Here is a 20791-nt window from a genome sequence, read left to right as displayed (position 1 = left end):
ACCACTGAAGTTATATGTCTAAGACAAAATGAAAAAAAAAAAAAGAAAAACCAGTGAGTCAATAGCAAAAAAATCCTGTTTCTATGAAAAAAGTTTACTGAAAGATAGGGCAACTGAGGGTTTCTGTCAGTGAATATGATAGTCTGCTAAGATACCTGATTTATCAGCCTAAAATAATTACTAAACATTGTTAAAAATTTATAAACATGCTTAATGAAGTGTTTCTGCATATTTAATATTTAAGAAAATTGATAGAAAGAAATAATTAAGGATGATTATTGAAGCTCAGTGTGATAGAAAGTAACTTTTAAGTCATGTTAGACATTGATTAAACTAAAGGACTGATAAGGGAACAAAAACATACTAGACATAGATGTGAATATGGTCCATTAAAGGATGGTCCATTGAGTCAGCAAATATTTTGGAATTGAGGTTATATCATTTTGGTTAACCATCAGTGACACCAATTTGGGTCACACGCATCTTTTACTGAAATAAACAGATCAAAGTTATGATGTCTTTTCCAGTTATTGAAGAGTAAGAGCTATGGCAAGTAAACTTGCTCTTGCATGTTTTTAATAGAAAAACTATGTTTAGTCAATGAATTTTTGATATGCTGAACTTCCTTATTCAATCTGAAGTCTGGCATATAACCACATGGGCTGTTGGGACCAAGAAATGAAAAAGGGAGAGAGAGAATAACATACATCCTTTGTTGCCTAAAAAAGAAGTCAAGTAAAATGGTCTTTTTCACTCTCCTTGACTGAGTACAGTTAACCCCTTCTCTTTTTCCTTCCTTCCACGCGTCTTAATTGAATAAACTATAATTTGTACATTTAATTTGGTCACTATGTCTATGAAACAGCTTGCTTAGTAGTAATACAAAAAATATAATAATAATGTTATAATTTCCTGTTTTCTGAAAATTTATAGAACTAGAGAGATGAAAGATATGGTAAGAAATTCTGCACTTTAACTCCAGTATTTCATACTGAGAAATATATAGTACTGGGAGGTTTTATTTGTACTTGCCCATGTCGAAGGAAGATAATATGACAGTAATTCTAAACAATACTGAATTTGATTATACCCAGTTGTTCTTTTCCTGGCTGTCCTCGCTGGGGCCTCTTGGAGGGGAGCGGGTTGAGTTTCCCTCCCCGCCCCGACCAGGGGTCCGGCAGCCGAAGACCTCCAGAACCAGCCACCACCATGCTGAGACCACTCTCCACACGCACAAAGGTACTGGCAGAGGAACAAAGGCACGTGGGTCCCGGGGCTGAGATCTCCCAGCCTGCTCGGATCAGGACTGAGCATCCTCCACCCAGATCCTCCAAATTCCAGTAGGCAGGGGTCACACCCACCAACTGGCCCCCTGGCGCCGTGTAATCCCATCAGCGGCCAAGACTCGGAGACTATAAAACCCAGCTCCCGGAAGAGAACAGTGCAGTCTCCTGCCCCCGTGCCTGGCATTTGCGGCCAAGCGACACCTTATTATCTCATTCTTACTTTGGACAAACCGGCAGGCTACCAAATGTAATCTGCCCACACGGCAGAGTCTGGCAAACTCCCCATGGCGTCCCCAATATGCCAAATACCAGTAACAATCAAGGGTTTCATTCTCCTAACTCTGAAAGAGCCTTGAATATGGCACTTTTTTAAAAATCTCAGGGCTAGGACGAAGGAGACGTTACTGGGGCCTGCTCGAGGCAATCAACGATTAACAGATGGTTGTGATTGTGATTGATTATACCCAGTACTACAGGTGTTATTTTGAAATTTGGAATAATAAAGAAAATACATTGCTGAATTCTATACTTTCATCTTTAATTTATTCATTTGAAATAATAATAGAAGATGGTTTCAGGAAAAACTAAAAACTATAATTTTTGTAAAGTTATGAAAGAGGAGATTATAATAGTTAGAAATCAACTAAAGTTTACATGTAATATATGTATATATATTAAGTAGCTAATAGTAAGACTAGAAGGTAGACATAATGAAAAAAGAATGTCAATTGTATTGATTTAAGTGGAACAAGGGAAACAATATTCAGGTGAGAGAATATTCTGAACATGATGGTTAGTTGGAAAGATGTACTGTGGTGGAGTTATAATGGAATCAACATGATTCATTTGCTTTTGTGGGTTCAGATGTTGAGAAGAGTTAGGGTTTAGGGTGCAATTTTACTTGTGAGGTGAGGTTCACTAATTTTTGACCTCATTATTTTGTTATGCCTAACATGTGAAATCACTTCCCTTTTAAAATTTGTTTTGCTGTTTTGCTTTGGTTGCATAATCAGCAAGGCTGTGCCTTTTTTGTTTTTTTTGCTTCACTTGGTATTATCAGCAAAGGTTAGCTGTAAACAAAGAGGAAATTACCTGTTTGTGAGTGTGCTTTGGCTCCCCTTATTTTGCAGATAGAGAGTACTGAATTATAGTAAAATTTAGAAAACTGCTACATCGGAGTTTATTGTCTCATAAGACTCCAGCACTTAGGGTAATGGACCAGCCTCTTCTTCACTTTTGTGTGTGTCCTCCCTTACTATGCAATTTGTCCATTCATTCCTGCATTTGACATGTTCTCAGGAATTTTTGCCTGAAGCAGAGGGAAAGTTGAAGTATGGATTCTTATTATGCTGATAAAATTAGATAGGACAGACCATTTAAGAAAATTCATTAGGAAACAACATTAAGAAAAACAAGGTATTCTATATATTTTTTTTAAGGCTACTGAACTGAATTGTTTAGTGTCAAGCATTTTCCCCAACAAATAATTTGCATCCTCCATTAATATTATTCACTCATAGGTTAATATTACATATTTCCTTCTTTCAGCATGGCGGATAATATTTAAGTTGTACTATCATCCTTCTGGAACTGTTACACTCCTAATCCTGCTAATTTATATTTCTACTCTTGTAAATGGTCTACTCTTTCCAAGAAATTTTTGAAGGACTGAATGACTGTCAATAAAAGAAAAAAATATACAAATTATGGTGTAGGGCTGGAGCGATAGCACAGCGGTAGGGCGTTTGCCTTGCACGCAGCCAACATGGCCGACCCGAGTTCGATTCCTCCGCCCCTCTCGGAGAGCCCGGCAAGCTACCGAGAGTATTCGATATGCCAGACACAGTAACAACAAAGTCTCCAATGGAGACGTTACTGGGCCCGCTCGAGCAAATCGATGATCAACGGGAGGGCCTTTACTCTTACTTTTACTTTTACTTTTATGGTGTATTCAGTTAAGCATTGTTTTCAAAAATAGATAACAAATGTGAGACTGCAGACTCTCCTGTGGCTACTTAAAGGGGGAAAAACAGTATTATGGTGCTGTAACCTGCTTTATGGAAGAATCTACCTTTCTCTACCATTTGGAATGTTTACAATGATTTCAGCTTAAAAGCGGAGTATAGGTGAAAAAAATCAGTGTTTCCCAAAGTGTACGATATCTATTAGCCTGTCCCTCTTTCTGCAGGAGGGACGCGGAAACTGTCCAGGAGGCAGTAGGAGCCTTGGGTGCCACTGGCAGGGGCAGGAGCAATTTTTGTTTGTTCAGTTAGAGAATTTCCAGGAAAACCTTGAGTAATTTCCGGGGGGGGGTGCTCCCCCACCACCACCACACACACACCCAAAGGGGAAGGTAGGTCCAATCAGTTGGAAACTTTTGTTCTACACAAACAGTCTAGAATTCTGAACAAAATAAAACAATCTATGGAGCCACAAGTAGTCAATGCAATTATCAGAAGAAAAAAAAGGGAAAATGGAATCAAATCCTAGGATGTCCCTTGCCTTTGGGGTTATCACAAAGCAATAGTAATTAGAATATGGTATTAGAATAAAAACAGAGCCACAGACCCATGGAATTGAACATAGAGTCCACATAGATACTTGTGAACATCTGCAACCCATTGAGCACATAAATAATTTTTGTGAACAATGTTAAATTCTTCCCTATTTGTGGCAACAAGTGGATAAAAGAGAAGGGTGAATTACTCCCAAATGAGATTTTCAGAAATGAAGGAAAGTGAATTCGTTGTCAAAAATCAAGCCTTTCTACTACCACAACAGTGGATGGTTCTGAATACCACAGTAATTCATCTTGGGTGTCCCTAGAACTCTTATGCAAACTTTATTGAGAATATTTAACTACATGAATGAGTCTGTCCTATATTCTTAATTTTATAGTCCATATTTTAATAACAAATACATAATTCTATTTATTAAGAGCCAGATGACTCAGTTCAATTCTATATATCATGAGCAGGTAAGAGTTGTTTACAAAACAGATGCCTTCTGTTAAGTTTGTCTACTCATCAATAAATTTGTGCCTGAGAATTCAGCAAAATATGTTGAGTTTGACTGCATTAGATTAATCAGCCTCTGAGTCTTGGCCACTGATGGGATTACACGGCGCCAGGGGGCCAGGTGGTGGGTGTGACCCCCGCCTACTGGAATTTGGAGGATCTGGGTGGAAGATGCTCGACTCCAATTCGAGTAGGCTGGGAGGTCTCGGCCCCAGAACCCGCGTGGCTTTGTCCCTCTGCCAGTACCTTCATGTGTGCGGAGAGTGGTCTCAGCACGGTGGTGGCTGGTCCTGGAGGTCTTCGGCTGCCGGAGCCCTGGTCGGGGCGGGGAGGAAAGCTCGACCCGCTCCCTTCCAAGGGGTTCCGGCGAGGGACACCCAGGCGCGAGGGCAAAGACTGCCGAGACCTCCAAGCCTACTTATCAAAACTTTTCTTTATGACATCTTATTGTCTCATTCCTACTTTGGACAAACTTGCAGGCTATCGAATGTAGCCTTCCCACAGGGCAGAGTCTGGCAAACTCCCCGTGGCGTACCAAATATGCCAAATACCAGTAACAATGATGGGTCTCATTCTCCTAAAGAGCCGTGAATATAATCTCAGGGCTAGGATGAAAGAGACGTTACTGGGGCCTGCTCGAGGCAATCGACGATTAACAGATTAATCAGCCAACTCTTTCCACAAAGTTGAACATCCGTCTCTAGATCAGTTAGACTTCCCAATCCATTCCATTTCCTACATTTGCACTGAGATGGCTGTGTCACTTTGAATGTTGGCATGATGATTTGTTCTTTGTGGTTTGAGTTTTTTTCTTTGCTTATTTTTCAACTTAAGTAATAACCCTTTTTTGCTGACAGCTCTTTAGTTACTGTAGAAATAATTGTGTTGTCATAAACACAGCTTTAGAATTTCAGGTTGGATTGGGGAGGATCAGAGGGTGTTTAAAAAAAAGCTTATGTTTCCACCCAAACACACCCACCTAAATACTTATAGCAGGCTCAGGGAAAACAGACGCCGAATTTTTTCCCTGTTCCACTTTTCAAAGTTTCTTATGTGAAATCAGATGCTTTTAATACATGCTTCAGAAGTCTTTCATGTAACCTCCAAAAATAAGCAAACCTCAATTCTGCGCCTCAGATTTTTTTCTCAATGTAATAATTTGTTCCAATTTTCCTACCTCTGAAGTTAGATGATTCAGCTCTCTTTTCTGCCCTAATAATTGGCTTAATTCCCATTTCAGAAGTTAATGCTTGATTCTTCAAAGTTTCTCATTTTTGATCTTTATAGTCTTCATATTTTTTTGTTATTTAATTTCTCATCTAATTTAGATCTATTGCTTTTACATTTTCATTAAGATCTTCTCTTTGCCTTCTCTCTCTCTCTCGTTCTTTCTCTCTCTCTCTGGTATAAATCTCATTCTCTGTTCTTATACCAAAGAAATTATCCCCTCTCATGAATTCATAGTTCCTTTTAAAACTTTCTTTACTTGTTACTCATAGAACTATCTATCTTGCCTCATTATTATACTTTTAAAGTTTTCAGAAAAAAATAATCATTGTTTTGCTGATAAAGGGATGATTAGAAAATTAGAATGTTGCGAATCAATTACTGGTTTCCAGAAAAACATAACTTAGATAGAATATTTTCTTTCTCTGTTTTCCCCCTATCATGTACATATCAAATCTTAAAAATTAATGTTCTAAATATTTCAATATAAATTAAACAACTTATGTCTAATATGATCATTCACACATAGTTTTAACAGTGTCTTGTCATAACTATGTATGATTTATCATGTATCTGATCTTTATTTTCAATAAATATTTATTTATTTCAATAAATAAAATATCTTACTTATGCCTAAATTAATCTTTATTCCTTTCCCTTATATCAGTCATTTAAATCTTTTCATACAGATACAAATGGGACTATCTTAAACTAAGAAGCTTCTGCACCTCAAAAGAAACAGTGACCAAAATACAAAGACAGCCTACAGAATGGGAAAGAATATTCACCAAATACACATCCGACAAGGGGTTGATTTCAAGGATATACAAGGTACTGGTTAAACTACACAAGAAGAAATCACCCAACCCCATCAAAAAATGGGGCGAGGAAATGAACAGAAACTTTCGCAAAGAAGAAATCCGAATGGCAAAAAGGCACATGAAAAAATGCTCTACATCACTAATCATCAGAGAGATGCAGATCAAAACAACAATGAGCTATCATTTCACACCACAGAGACTGGTCCACATTCACAAGAACAAAAGCAACCGGTGCTGGCGCAGATGTGGTGAGAAAGGGACCTTCCTTCACTGCTGGTGGGAATGCAGGCTGGTCCAACCCTTTTGGAAAACAGTATGGACGATTCTCAAAAAATTAGAATTCGATCTCCCATTTGACCCAGCTATAGCACTCCTGGGAATATATCCCAGAGAGGCAAAAAGGTATAGTCGAAGTGACATCTGCAATTGTTTGTTCATTGCAGCACTCTTTACAATAGCCAGAATCTGGAAAAAACCTGAGTGCCCGAGAACAGATGACTGGTTAAAGAAGCTTTGGTACATTTACACAATGGAGTACTATGTAGCTGTTAGAAAAGATGAAGTTATGAAATTTACATACAAGTGATACTACATGGAAAGTATCATGTTAAGCGAAATGAGTCAGAAAGAGCGGGATAGATACAGAAAGATTGCATTCATCTGGGGAACATAAAGCAACAAAACGGGAGACTAACACCCAGGAAGGGCTCAGATTAGTACCAGGAATTTTGCTCCATGACTTGAAGGCCAGCCACATGTGCTAGGTGAGAAGGAAGCTCAGATAGAGAAGAGAGCACCAAATAAAGGGTGTTGTGAAGACCCTCCCAGGGTGGGAGAGACATGCTAAAAGTGGTCTATAGACCAAACATGACTGCCACTCAATGCCTCTCTGGCAAAACACAGTACCCAAAAGAAGAGAGAGAGAACAAGGGGGAATGCCCTGCCACAGCGGCTGGGTAGGACGGGGGGAGGGGGGGATGGGGGGTGGGAGGGATGCTAGGACCCGTGGTGGGGGAGGATGGGCACTGGTGGAGGGATGGGTACTTGATCATTGTATAACTGAAACCCAAGCACAAAAATTTATAAGTCTATAAGTGTACTTCATGGTGTTTCACTAATAAAAAAAATGATAAAAAAAGACATATTGGAAAATAAAATAAAATAAAATAAATAAAAAAAATAAAAAACTTAATGAAAAAAAATAAATTGAACTTATTTTCAGTCATCCTTTTTTTATACCTATGCAATTTCATATAGTTCACATGACTTTCAAATATATATATATATATATATATATATATATACATATATATTTGGTTTATAGGCCAGCCAATGGGGTTTGGGTGGTATTCTTGTTAGCGTTCTGGGAGTTAATCCTGGCATTCTGCATGTAAAACATGAACTCCAGCCTATGGAATAATTTCTTCAGCCTTGTTCTGCATTTTTCATTTTTTCATTTCATCATCCTGTTATTCGTCGATTGCCTCGAGCAGGCCCCAGTAACGTCTCTTTCATCCTAGCCCTGAGATTATATTCAAGGCTCTTTAGGAGAATGAGACCCATCATTGTTACTGGTATTTGGCATATTGGGTACGCCACGGGGAGTTTGCCAGACTCTGCCCTGTGGGCAGGCTGCATTTGATAGCCTGCCAGTTTGTCCAAAGTAGGACAAACTTGTTCTGCATATTTAAAATAATACACATAATACACCATATATATATAAATATATATATACTGAAACTTGCCTTTTTAGTCAATATTTTGTTGGCTTTTTATGAGTCATTACATTACTGTGTTCTATTCATTTCCTTTTTTTGCATTTTCTTTAGTTTTGGGGCCACACTTGGGGATGCTCAACGTTTCCTCCTGGCTCTGTGCTCAGGAATCACTCCAGATGTGCTCAGAGAATAGAGCTGGGGTCTGCAGAATGTAAGGAAAATGCTTTTTTATTGCCTAAACTGTCTCTTGAACCCCTGATCTATGCATTTCTGTTTCACTGTACTCTGTTATATCAATGTGCCAAAGTACTAAATCTAAGTGGAATGGGTGATTTTACTCTTATTTGAGGAGAAAATTTGGTTTAACTCCAGAGACGAACAAATTCAAGTTCCTTTTCACAGAGATACTTGAGATATTAGGGGAATTTCGGTCTCTTCTTCAAGGCGTAAAACTTCAATTGGGAGCACTTAGGACAGCACCCTGATATCTGTGCTTAAGAATTCCTTGAGAAGGCTCAACTAGCAAAGACAACTTAGTAAATTCTCAGACAAGGACTTAACAACCCTGTGGTCAGATATAAAAATTTTCACAAATTTTCTTTGTGATAATTTTCTTGATCCTATTAGTCACTTAGTTGTAATAAACAATATAAAGTATTGTGTGTCTACAAAGGGGGCTGGCTTGGGAAGTGGTTGGAAAAATAGAGGCAGTGGTGGAGGGAAGGTTCCTCTGATGATGGGATTGGTGTTGGAACACTGAAAGCCTGGAGCAACTGCATTGTGAACATCTTTGTAAATCATAGTGTTTGAAGTATTTTATTAATTAAAAAAGAGTGAAAGAATACCTTGATGAGGGGTGATTTGGCTTGTTATTGACTTTGGAATTAAAATATGATTTAATACTTCTTTAGGAATATTTTTCTTTAGGATTGATAGGAAGGTAAGAGAGTGAAAGAAAAATAACTTGTACCTAGCTAGTTAGAAAATGATCGATAAACAGCTCTTGTGGACTTTAAATTAAGAATTTAAAAATCAATCTGTGACAGATTACTTTGTAATGGAAGTATATGAATATAATTCTCCACATTATATTTTTTTAATTTTGTGGGTTGAGTAAATAATGAAACAGATTTGTATATTGAGCATGTTAAATGATAATTTCTATATTTTTATTGGGCAAATAGCAGCAGTTAGATGAAAATAAATGTTTGCTGAAGTTAAACTGGACCCACAAATAAGTCTCAGAAGTAAGAACTATTATCCTCATTTTATAGTTTTGTGTTCGCAATCAGCAAAATACTGATAATTGCAAAAGCTGTAGGTTGTTCCTTTAAATATTAAAAAAGTTGATAGAGTAGATGAACAACCTGGAAAAATTGTGAGAAAAGTGGAAGGCCCTCTGTCCAGTTTAGAAGTTAGAATTGTATTTGGGGCACCCGGGGCTCCTGGTGCATGCTTGACTGCTATTATGTTATAGACATATTATTGCCCTGAATATTTTGCCCTGAGTTTTTTTCTGTACGAATCAGGACCTAACACAAATACATTTCTTGTGGAATTAATAGGGGAATGCTTTGAAGATTTCCAGCGCTTGAGTAAATTGTTATATAATAAGATTTGCTTTTGATCAATACTTTTTGGATAAGTTTGTGATATTCCTTTAGTTCTATCCTTTTTCTAAAACCGTACTATAGAACCTTCATACGTGAGAGGAGGGGTAATTTTTTGAAAAAATTTTTCATTTCATTTTTTCATCATCCTGTTAATCGTCGATTGCCTCGAGCAGGCCCCAGTAACGTCTCTTTCATCCTAGCCCTGAGATTATATTCATGGCTCTTTAGGAGAATGAGACCCATCATTATGGTAATCATAATGATGGGTCTCATTTGAAAAAATGATGAAGTTTAAATGCATATCTGTTATGAGTTTTCAGAATAGTTTTAATATTAAGAATATTTTTTGGATTTTTTGTTTGTTTTATAAGAGATGTTCAGAGAAAGCTTTTGAAATCAAAGCATGACAACAGTTAAACTACATAATTAGAATGATTTCCATTACTCTCTAATTTAACCCATTTATTGAATTTTTAAATGTATAGGTGATAGCTGCTTAGTAGTTATATTTTAGTAGTTATATTAATATAATAAAGTTACAATTTAGAAATATTACTGGTTCTTGATTCTTGGATAGAAAATGCATTTTATGTGTTACTCTTGGAAAATATAGAATTATGCCCTATAAGTAAACTGTCTATATATTTATTTGTTAAATGAGTAAGAAGAAGAAATGAAGGAAGTTAAGAAACAATGGAGGTAGGGATGGAGGAGTATATACTGAGTTTCAAATTGGGCAATAATATGTAGGTATGCACAGACACACAGATATATAATATGTACATATATGCACACATAGTTTTTAGAGAGACTACAATTGAATGCTTAATTATTAAATGTCACACATAGTGCTGTTTAAGTGTCATATACTTACAGGACTGCATTTTTTTGTCTATGGTCTATGGCTTGTCTATGGTTCTAAATTCTAAATAAAAGGGTTTTTTTTTTAAATCCAATTAATAGAGCAGACACGATATGAGCTTCCATAACTATCCTTAATGTATAGTTGTAAACTTATTATCCTTATCCCATTTGTAATAAATATGGTAGGCTATGTAGAAATACTGTGTTTAGTGTTGTATAATAATTGAATTTTTAGGCTAATCTATGGGAATTTATAGTTATACTAACATATCAGACTTCACAACAACCTTAAGAGAGGGACATCTATCAATTTACAGAAAAAGACATTGACTTGAGAGGGTATTCTTACTAGTCATGTCTATTTTAAAGTATGCAATTCTCTGGCTAGAAAAATCGTTGGAAATGTTTTTTTTCAGTGTTGTCCGTCTTTCACTTTATATTCACCAAAAGGAAAAAGGAATTACCATGAATACTTATATGTTGAAACTTCTGGGATTTATTATAACAGTATTGCTACTATTTCTAGGAAGTTTCAAATGGGTTAAGATAAAAATTTAGAAATCATTTTCTTTTGGTTGGTTTTTACTGCCAAAGTATAGTGCTTCTCTGCCATGTGATACTTTCTAAGGTAGTAACAGAGACAACTACCTGAAGACAGAGACAACTCACACGGGCATCATTTCTCTGATGTCTGGCCTTGTTTTCGCTTCCTATACCTTCCATATCTACCTTCAGTCACCTTATGAAATATATATTTCACATGTTGTACCATACCCTGAAATGTTCCAAAGAATTGTTTTTGATAATTCACATTAATTACACAGTATACTATTAGCACTTATTTGATGTACAATACTAACTAATTTAATTTAAAGCTAGAAAATTTATCTCATTTAATTTAAGCCATCAAGAAATAGGTTTTTAAGTGTAGCTGTTATTGAAATGTTAATTTTTTTTCTTTTTGGGTCACAGCCAGCAATGCACAGGGGTTACTCCTGGATTTGCACTCAGAAATTACTCCTGGTGGTGCTTGGGGGACTATATGAGATGGTGGGGATTGAACCCGAGTTGGCTGCTTGCAAGGCAAACATCCTACCTGCTGTGCTATTGCTCTGGTGCTCTGAAATATTAATTTTAAGTTTTAATATAGTCATGGTTTTCTAATAGACTTCTATATGTAATAAATATATTTAGCAGCACAACCAAGCTTCTTCTAGATATTAAAGCTTGAGTTTAAATAGACATAATCCAGCAATTAATTCCTCAAAAATTCTTATGATTCATTGCATGATTTTGTTTATTTTTATGCATTGATGTTTCATGGCTGATGGCATCGCTTACAACTTTAGTGAAAAATCACCAGCATCAAGATATGGTATACTATGGTTTCTCTGAAGTTGTGTTTCACAGTTTTTCCAGTCATAAAGGCAATAGGACCCTGTCTTTGTCTTTGGAGGATATCAGTATGATAACTAACTGAAGAACACTTTGTTAATTATTGAAGTCGAGGGTAGTCTCAAATCAAGCTACTACCTGGGAAGAAGACAATTGCTCAGTTGAAGGCTGGTGTTTATAATTACCTGGTTGCTGTTGTGATATGCCTCCCAAGAATGTGTGGAGGAAGGACAATGTAGTTGAAATTCATATCACTTTGGAATGTTGTCATTTCCCCTGGGCTGTCACTGGCATTTAACGTGTTTTTATGGAATCACTTCCACTTGGAGTCTGTCAGTGATCTTTTGACTTAATATCATGATGGATTCTTTACTTTGACTGTAGATCCTTGCTTTCTTCCCGCCTTTCTGCCCCGCTCATTCTCTCCATTGCCACGTGTTTACATTAAAACACTTGTAAGGAATATGAACCTCTGTCTTTCTAATTTTCTCACACATCATGCATATAAACATGAACAAACATATACATAGATTTATATTTTTGTTAATGCTATTCTTTGGTACTTCTCCTTAGGCTTCCTGGAGAACCAGTATTCTTTTTTTTCTTATTGAATTACCATGAGATACAGTTACAAATATTTCATGTTTGAGTTTCAATCATACAATGATCAAACACTCATCCCTCCACAAGTGTACATTTTTCATTTTCCATCATTTTATTTCTTTTATCTGTGACTGTATTATGGAAAATTTCCACATTTCCCCACGAATGTCCCCATCTCAACCTTCCCCCTGCCTCTATGGCAGACAATTTCCCCCATACTCTTTCTCTACTTTTGGGTACTATAGAGAACCAATATTCTGGAGCGATAGCACAGCGGTAGGGTGTTTGCCTTGCAGGTGGCTGATCGGTCCACACTGGGTTTAATTCCTCTGCCCTTCTCGGAGAGCCCGGCAAGTTACTGAGAGTATCTCACCTGCCTGGCAAGCTACCTGTGACGTATTTGATACGTAAAACACAGTAATAACAAGTCTCACAGTGGAGATGTTACTGGGCCCACTCGAGCAAATAGATGAAAAACGCAAGTACAGTGCTATAGTGCTATTTAAATATTTCTGACTAACTTAATCAGCTACAGAAGACAAGAGGAAACCGTGTCTCTGTTAGGATTGTTGAAATCTTATATCATGTTAAAAGATGTGATAAAACTACATGTTAATGACAGGCTACATACATAGCAAGGAATTACTTATAAATTTCTTGATTAATTTAGGGGCTTATAGAAAAATTTCAATGAAACAATGTATTCAGAATGTAGAAAAAATTCTGCATGTCTTCTCAGCTTTGGTTCTCAGGGAAAATGAGAACCATTGATTGTGCTCTTAAAAGGACAAATGCAGTTCTCTCTAGGTAAACTTGATAGAGTCACTTGAGACTCTCTTTTAAAACAGTATCTAAGAGAATCAAGGTTGCTCTTTGCTTTTTTGACCCCTTCAAAGCAAAGGCGATATTAGTGGCTTCATCCCCAAACATGAAGGACTTGTCAAGTTAAGATCAGCAGAGAGGGATGGCGAGAGAGTCAGGGCACAACCTGGCAAGCATTGCCTGGTTGTGATTTCTGGCACCACACGGTGCCCCACATACCCCGAGGGATAGCCCTGGAGGCTCCCAGTTAGGCCTGGCAGTGCAGGCCTCAGCAGCATTGGATCCTCAGGGTCTTGCACAGAGCCCATCAGTGGGGCCCCAGGATTGCTGGAGTACTGGTTGGGAGCCCTCACCTCCATCCACAAAGAAAAGATTGAATGGAGCCGGACAGCTAAAGTGTTGGCTTCTAGTGTTTTGGGATTGAGGATTAGAAACAAAAGAGTTCCTAGATTTGCTCTAATCCCATGGTTCTTGAGCTCTGATTTAAAGCATTCTAGGGTATCGAAATAATTAAAGAGATTCAAGAGAAGACTATGGGAATTTTTCAAGTTTCAAGAGAGTTAGATTCTACTACATTCCATTTGTTGATGTCATATCTTTATGAAACTGTACGTTTGGGTGATTCCTGACTAAAAATTGAATTGTCAGTCATTTAATTTTATTTAGAGGTGACAATGATAAGACTGATAAAATACAAAGAATATTTCCCAAAAAGAGAAATGTTGGGAACCAGTGTTCTAAAATTTCTTAGTGTTTGTATTTATATACAACCGTTAAGCAAGTATATATAAATTTGTATGAATATATGAGCATTGGGTATAAAGAATATCATGAATAGCAAAAGTTTGCTCTCATCTCTCTTTGTACATATACAGACACACATACTTATGTACATATATACACACATACACATGACATTCCCTGTATATTTTATGCAAATGTTTAATTGTAGTTGACATTTTGTATTTTTATACATTATATGCATATAAATTTATTATATTCACATTACAAGCACTTGGGCTAAGTATTACTATTTACTTTATGGTACTAAAGTAAAAGTTATCAGTACAGGAACTATGGGTGAAAATTGTAGAGTGTTCCTCAGTTGCATGGCTCAGAAGTGAGAAAATATCTGCTTTCCTTTGGTTGTCTCATTAATTGGAAAGAAATTTATCAAGTTGAATAGAGTTTTTCTTCTCTATATTCTTTTTTGGCTTTTTGGGTCACACCTGGCGATGCACAGGGGTTACTTTTGGCTCATACACTCAGGAACTGGCGGTGCTCGGAGGACCATTGGGATGCTGGGGAATCAAACCCAGGTTGGCCGTATGCAAGGCAAAGGTCCTACCCGCTGTGCTATCACTCCAGCCCCCAGAATAGAGTTTTTCTTTTCATTTTCAGGGAGTCATATTTAGGGACTTTTTAGCCTTGAAATCTCTTGTTTTCATTTCCTTTATGTGTTGGCCAAGCAAAAGTTTATGAAATAAGAGACTAAAACGAAAGATGAATATGTCTGAAAGTAAAAGCTAGGGTTATCATAAAATTGTGTCTATTCTTTATTTAAGTTTTGTTACTCTTTCTCCAAATTTCTGAGTTCTTGGATGGGCCAATAAGTGAGCAATTTCACATGTTGTAATCTGATTAAATTGTTTTTCTTTTGTTAGCTCAAAGTTCTACTAAACATATCAAATTTCTTTTCAGTGCCTGAAAGGAAGAATTTGTATCCTAAATTCTAATTTTAATGTTATGACTTTTGGGAAATCAGCATTTTGAGACCTGTCAACGTGATAATAGAATATTTAGTCTCTAGAGCATAAGGATATTTGAAATTTAATACACACCTACCAGTTTCACATCACTCTCGATGAGAATCATCTCTAAGTACTTGCTCAGCTCCCCCTCCGTCTTCATGGCCCATTACCCTCTTCTCAGCACCCCTTTGCTTACTCAATTATGGCTGTCACATGTGATCAGAGCACTGCTGAAAAGCTATAGCTTTAGCTCCATGATATCCTGTAAAAATCTATGTCTTTGGGGAACAGCTTCTAAAAATCTCCAGTAATAATGCCCCGTACATGCTGGTGATTGCAATCCGTAGGAATAGTGTTCTTGTTTTGGCATCTGTTTCTTTTGGCATTGCTTACATTTTTAGGTTTCTCATTAAGACATTTCTCTATTAAGACTTATTAAATATAAGTCTTTAATTCATCTCACTGAATTATTTCTTAAAAATCCCTGAATACATGATCTTTTCTTGTGGTATCGAGACATATATAACTTTTTTGGGGGGAGAGGATGCTTGGGCCACACCCACAAATGTTCAGGGGTTACTTTTGGCTCTGCAGTCAGGAATTACTGCTTGTGATGTTTGGGGGACCATATGGGGATCTGCTGACCGAACCCAGGTCAATGCATGCAAGGTAAATGCCCTATTCTCTGTCCTATTGCTCTGGCCCAAGACATATAATTTTAAGTAGCAAATAGTGCTAACTTGCCTTATATTAATAACTTTTAGCAGTAGTTTTCTAATATTTTCAAGTAGAACATTTGTTCAACTATTTCAACTACTCAAATATGTAAAATATATATAGCACAGTAAATCTGCTATAAAATTTATAGTAACAGATTATTAACCAAAGAATGGCATGACCAGAAAAGTACTAATTTTATTCTCCCAAAATATTCCCTTTCCACCTAAAAAATTCAGTCTTTAGTGGACTGCAGTTTTGAATGAATTGAGAATTACTTTGATTTTAGGAAAATTTTATATTTAGTCAGTGTATAGACTATATTTCTTTAAGAAGGTCACTTAATAATTTAGTTTTGCATACAGCTGGGGTTGACAAACTACAAATGTGAGCCCAATATGGCCCAACATTTAATTTTTAAGAGAAGTTTTCTTGGAACACATAATTGGTTATGTATCATACATTAATTCTTCACACTAGGAGGCAGAATTTGGGAGAGCTTAAAATATTTACTATCATATATATTTACTTAAAATTTATGAGTTATAAAAATTGTAAAAATATGTTTGTAACTGGTGTGGTTTAAATGCATTTTTTCACTGTTTATACTTTTAGAGTACAATGGCATTTGTAGTTGACATTAAGTTTTAGTTAAGTGTTATTCCTTTTTTGTTCCAAGAGAATTTGTCTCCACTTTTCCAGTTTACATATCAAAAGAGGTTTGCAGATTTTGAATGTATTGATATGATATGAAAGTTAATCTGCACCATGAAAGGAAATTCTCCTTTCTACAACCCAGTCTTTGAATAACTGCAGATCAATGTGCATAGGTGGTGACTCTGCTTTTATCTAATATGAAGAAAGCCAATGTGCTGATGGCCTGTGAAAGGCTTTCCAAGTTGGCCCAAGATGAAATATAGTCTACTTTAAGTAAAATAAATGGCATCGTACAATGCTACTGACCTAATACATGGCATCAACAATGTTTGTCCATTTTTAATAATACATCATAGCAAAAAAGAGAGGTTAATAGAAGAATCAGCTTTTACTTACAGAGAAAGCTCTTAAAGAGAATTTATACTATCTCTTTGACTTTTATAGTAATGTTGCACTTAGACCCAATCTTTAAGAAATATTGGTAAAAGATAATCTAAGAGAATTCAAAATCATTTAGTGGCACTCTTCAAACAAAAGTGTTTTTTTTTTTTTTAGTGGACTTAGCAAATTACTTGAAATTTGCTTGAATAAATGTTTGATTTTTTTTTTACTGGATCAATGATAGTTTCTATTCTGTGAGCTTCAGCATGTAAAAGCTATCAAGTCATAAAACATTGTGAAAGTTTGTATTCATTATTTTTAAAACTATGGTCTAGAAGACACTGTGTTGTATAATAAGTTAGAAAAGATAAGATTGAAGGTGATGGTATAGATATAAACAGGTTACCCACTGGGTATTACTGAAGGAAACCGAAGGCTTTATTTCTGTAGGTCAGTTAATCTTGTTGGGCAGACAATTCTATGTAGTTCCTTATGTTAAACAACATTATAGCAGTACTCTGATGTGTTTGTCTTCATAAGTTATCAAGAATTTGTTAATATTTGATAGTGATCGTGTTTGTTCCAATGAATATAGCCACTGCTACTGTCTACTTGGAGATTTATTTCTTTTCCCTTTCAATATGAAGAAAGTGGACTTGATATTATTGTTATAGTGAAAATCTGACTTTTATAGCATATTGTGTCCCTTAAGTTAATACGATTTTTTTTTAGTTTCAGTTGATAGAAATCCAACCCAAATTGGACTCATGTTCCAGGGTGAAACTAGGTACTCATTTCCTCCATCTCTGAGTTCTGTTTTCCACTATGTTGATTCATTTTCAAAGAGTTTTTTTTCTTCCTGGTGGGGAAATATGGTTCTGATATTCCTGGAATTATACACACACTAGCACCAATGATCTTGAAAGCAAAAGGATTCCTCCTCTCACTAGCATTGGTAAATAAATGTGAAATTTTCTGTATTTTCAGGATTTAAATAGTAGCCTTCAAATTAACCTTGTTCGACTTATTGTTTGTCCCTGAGCTAAATAAGGTAGCCAAGCATGTGAAGGACTCTGAGAAGTTCCAATCATGTGGCCACCCCATCAGAAAGGAGGGTAAGTCATGTTAATAATAGCAGACCCAAGCAAGAAAGGAAGGAGTTTATAAAATTAAGGACTTTGCTTGAGAAGAGTAGGGAGAGATGGTGGCAAAAAAATAAAAAATAAAGATTCTTCTTTCAACTTCTTGAACTACTTTAGAAATAAAATGTTTGTGGCAGTCATAGTGATATGACTATGCCACATCAACTGTCTTGACAGTACCTCTCTCCAAGGATAGTTATTTTAGTGAGCTCTTGAAAAAAATGAAAGAATGCTCCTGCCAATAAAAATCTTTGGTCAATTCTTACAAGACAGATGTGTTGGGCATTCATTTGCTTCTCTAGTGAATTTAATATTAAGGAGGGAAAGAGAAGGCAGATCATACACAGATCCAGCAATTCTTGTGTTTTAGATGGCAGAATTTCCATTTCAGGATGGTCCTGTCTGTGCTATTAGTAAATACGAACTTTTTATGAAATTGGAAGAAAGCAGTAGCTTGACTGCATGACTTTCATAAAAATACTTTCTAACTTTTGAGAGGATAGGGTATAATTTTGTCATCAATGTTGGAAGGCTTTTTTGGGAGATATTACTTGTTGGAATATTTTTAATATAAGTGGAATATTATTTATTTTTTTCCTCTAGATGCCAAAATTTTCAATAGTGTTTGTTTTAATGTTGTAGGGCGACAGCACCACTGTTCCATCAGTCATCAGTCTCCACCACTGACTATGTCCCTGATTGTTATTTCACTCTCTGACTCAAAGACTTATTTCTATTGGCATACTCTGAGACTATCATTGACTACTTTTTATTCCCTTACTATGTTTTTTATACTCCAATTTTTTCCTTCGAATCACTTCATTTAACATAATACACTCTAGTTCATTTTTTATCAATAGCTGGTTAGCATTTCATTATATATATACACAAAAATTTCCTTTTTTAAAATTCCACCCCTGAATATAAAAAAACCTCTTTTTTTTAACTTATCAGGCAATATATTACAAACCTATAGCTAACATCATACTCAAGAGCGAAAGACTGGACGTCCATTCTCTAAGATTATGTTTAAGGATGTCCACTCTCAGCACAACTACTCAATATAGTTTTGGAAGTCCTTGCCACAGCAATTAGGCAAGAAAGAAAAATTAAAAGGATTCAAATTGGAATTGAAGATTTGAACTACCATTATTCACAGATGGCATGATATTATAAATAGAAAATCACAAGACTGCCAAAAAACTTCTAGAACATCAAATTTATACACTAAAGTGATAGCTACAAAATCAACATGAAAATCTGTTGAATTATTTATGTGCAAACAATGAAGTATAAGAGAAAGAAAATGAAAAAACCTATTTATAGTCTTGTGTACCCCCTTCCTCCCCAATCCAAGTAACTGAATATCAATTTTATATTTATACAAAGAAAGTCATACATAACTAATAAAAATGGTTGAAGACCCAAAGAACTGGAAACACATTCTTTGTTTATATATTGAAAGAACCAACATTGTTAAAATGATTCTTTTCCTGAAACACTATGCAGATTAATTGCAATCCTCATAAGAATGCCCATAGTCCTTGAACCAAAAACCAGTATGGCATAAACATTAAACATCAGTTTCTTGCTTTTGATATGCCAGACACAGTAACAATAAAGTCTCCAATGGAGACGTTACTGGGCCCGCTCGAGCAAATCGACGATCAACGGGAGGGCCTTTACCTTTTCTTGCTTTTGAGATCATCTTTCTAAATTTTGATTCTATGGGTTTTTTATTGTTGTTGCTGTGTTGTTTGTTTTGGGGCTGCCCCATGTGATGCCCAGGATTTGCTCCTGGTTTTGTGCTTTGGAATCACTCCTGATAGTCTTAGGGGACCAAATGGGGTGCTGGGAATTGAATTTGGGTCATCCATGTACAGGCAAATGCCCTACCCACTGTACTATCACTCTGGCTCTGATTTTTTCTATTTTAATCTCATTGATATTTTGTTTTTCAGTTTTTTTTATTAACTGGAGAATTTAGAAAATAGATTCTATGTTATAGGCTATGTGCACTTGAAATATAAATCCCAGAACATCTAAATCCCTTTAAAATCCAAAATAACAATAAGAAAGATGATAATTTTACCACATTCCTCTTTTACTTTTCATTAACTCTCACTAAAATTAAGTCCTTTAAATATGTAGAATATTTAAAATTTTGAGTTGTAGGTTAGGGAAAACAGTTTAGCATGCAGACAGAAAGAGTGAGATATCAATCCTAACACTTTGGGGAGCTACGTACTCTGTCTTTAAATTTTTCTTCGTTGGGGCTGGAGTGATAGCATAGTGGGTAGGGCATTTGCCTTGCATGAGGCGAACCGGGTTTGGATTCCTCCGCCCCTCTTGGAGAGCCTGGCAAGCTACCAAGAGTATTCCGCCCGCAGGGAAAAGCCTGGCAAACTACCCGTGATGTATTTGATATGCCAAAAACAGTAATAACAAGTCTCACAATGGAGACATTACTGGTACCCGCTCAAGCAAACTGATGAACAATGGGAGGACAGTGCTACAGTGCTACAGGTCTGAATTCACATAAGTAATTTGACAAGATTTCTCCTAAATAGCATCTCAAGCTAGAAATTCATTCGTCGTCAAGATTTATATCCTTTATTTCATTCTTAATGTTAAAAAAATTTTGCATTGATTAAAGTTGGTCCTAAAATCTATTGATGGATCTTTTAGAATAAAACATTTTTTGTGGCTTTATATGTACTGAAAATAGAATATTTTGTGTTTGACTTACTCATAAGTTTGGCTGGTATTTTTTTCCT

This window comes from Sorex fumeus, unplaced genomic scaffold (assembly GCF_029834395.1).
Source record: "Sorex fumeus unplaced genomic scaffold, SorFum_2.1 ptg000024l, whole genome shotgun sequence".
Lineage (NCBI taxonomy): Eukaryota > Metazoa > Chordata > Mammalia > Eulipotyphla > Soricidae > Sorex > Sorex fumeus.
The sequence above is the reverse complement of the archived record's forward strand: the minus strand, read 5'-3'. Positions refer to the sequence as shown.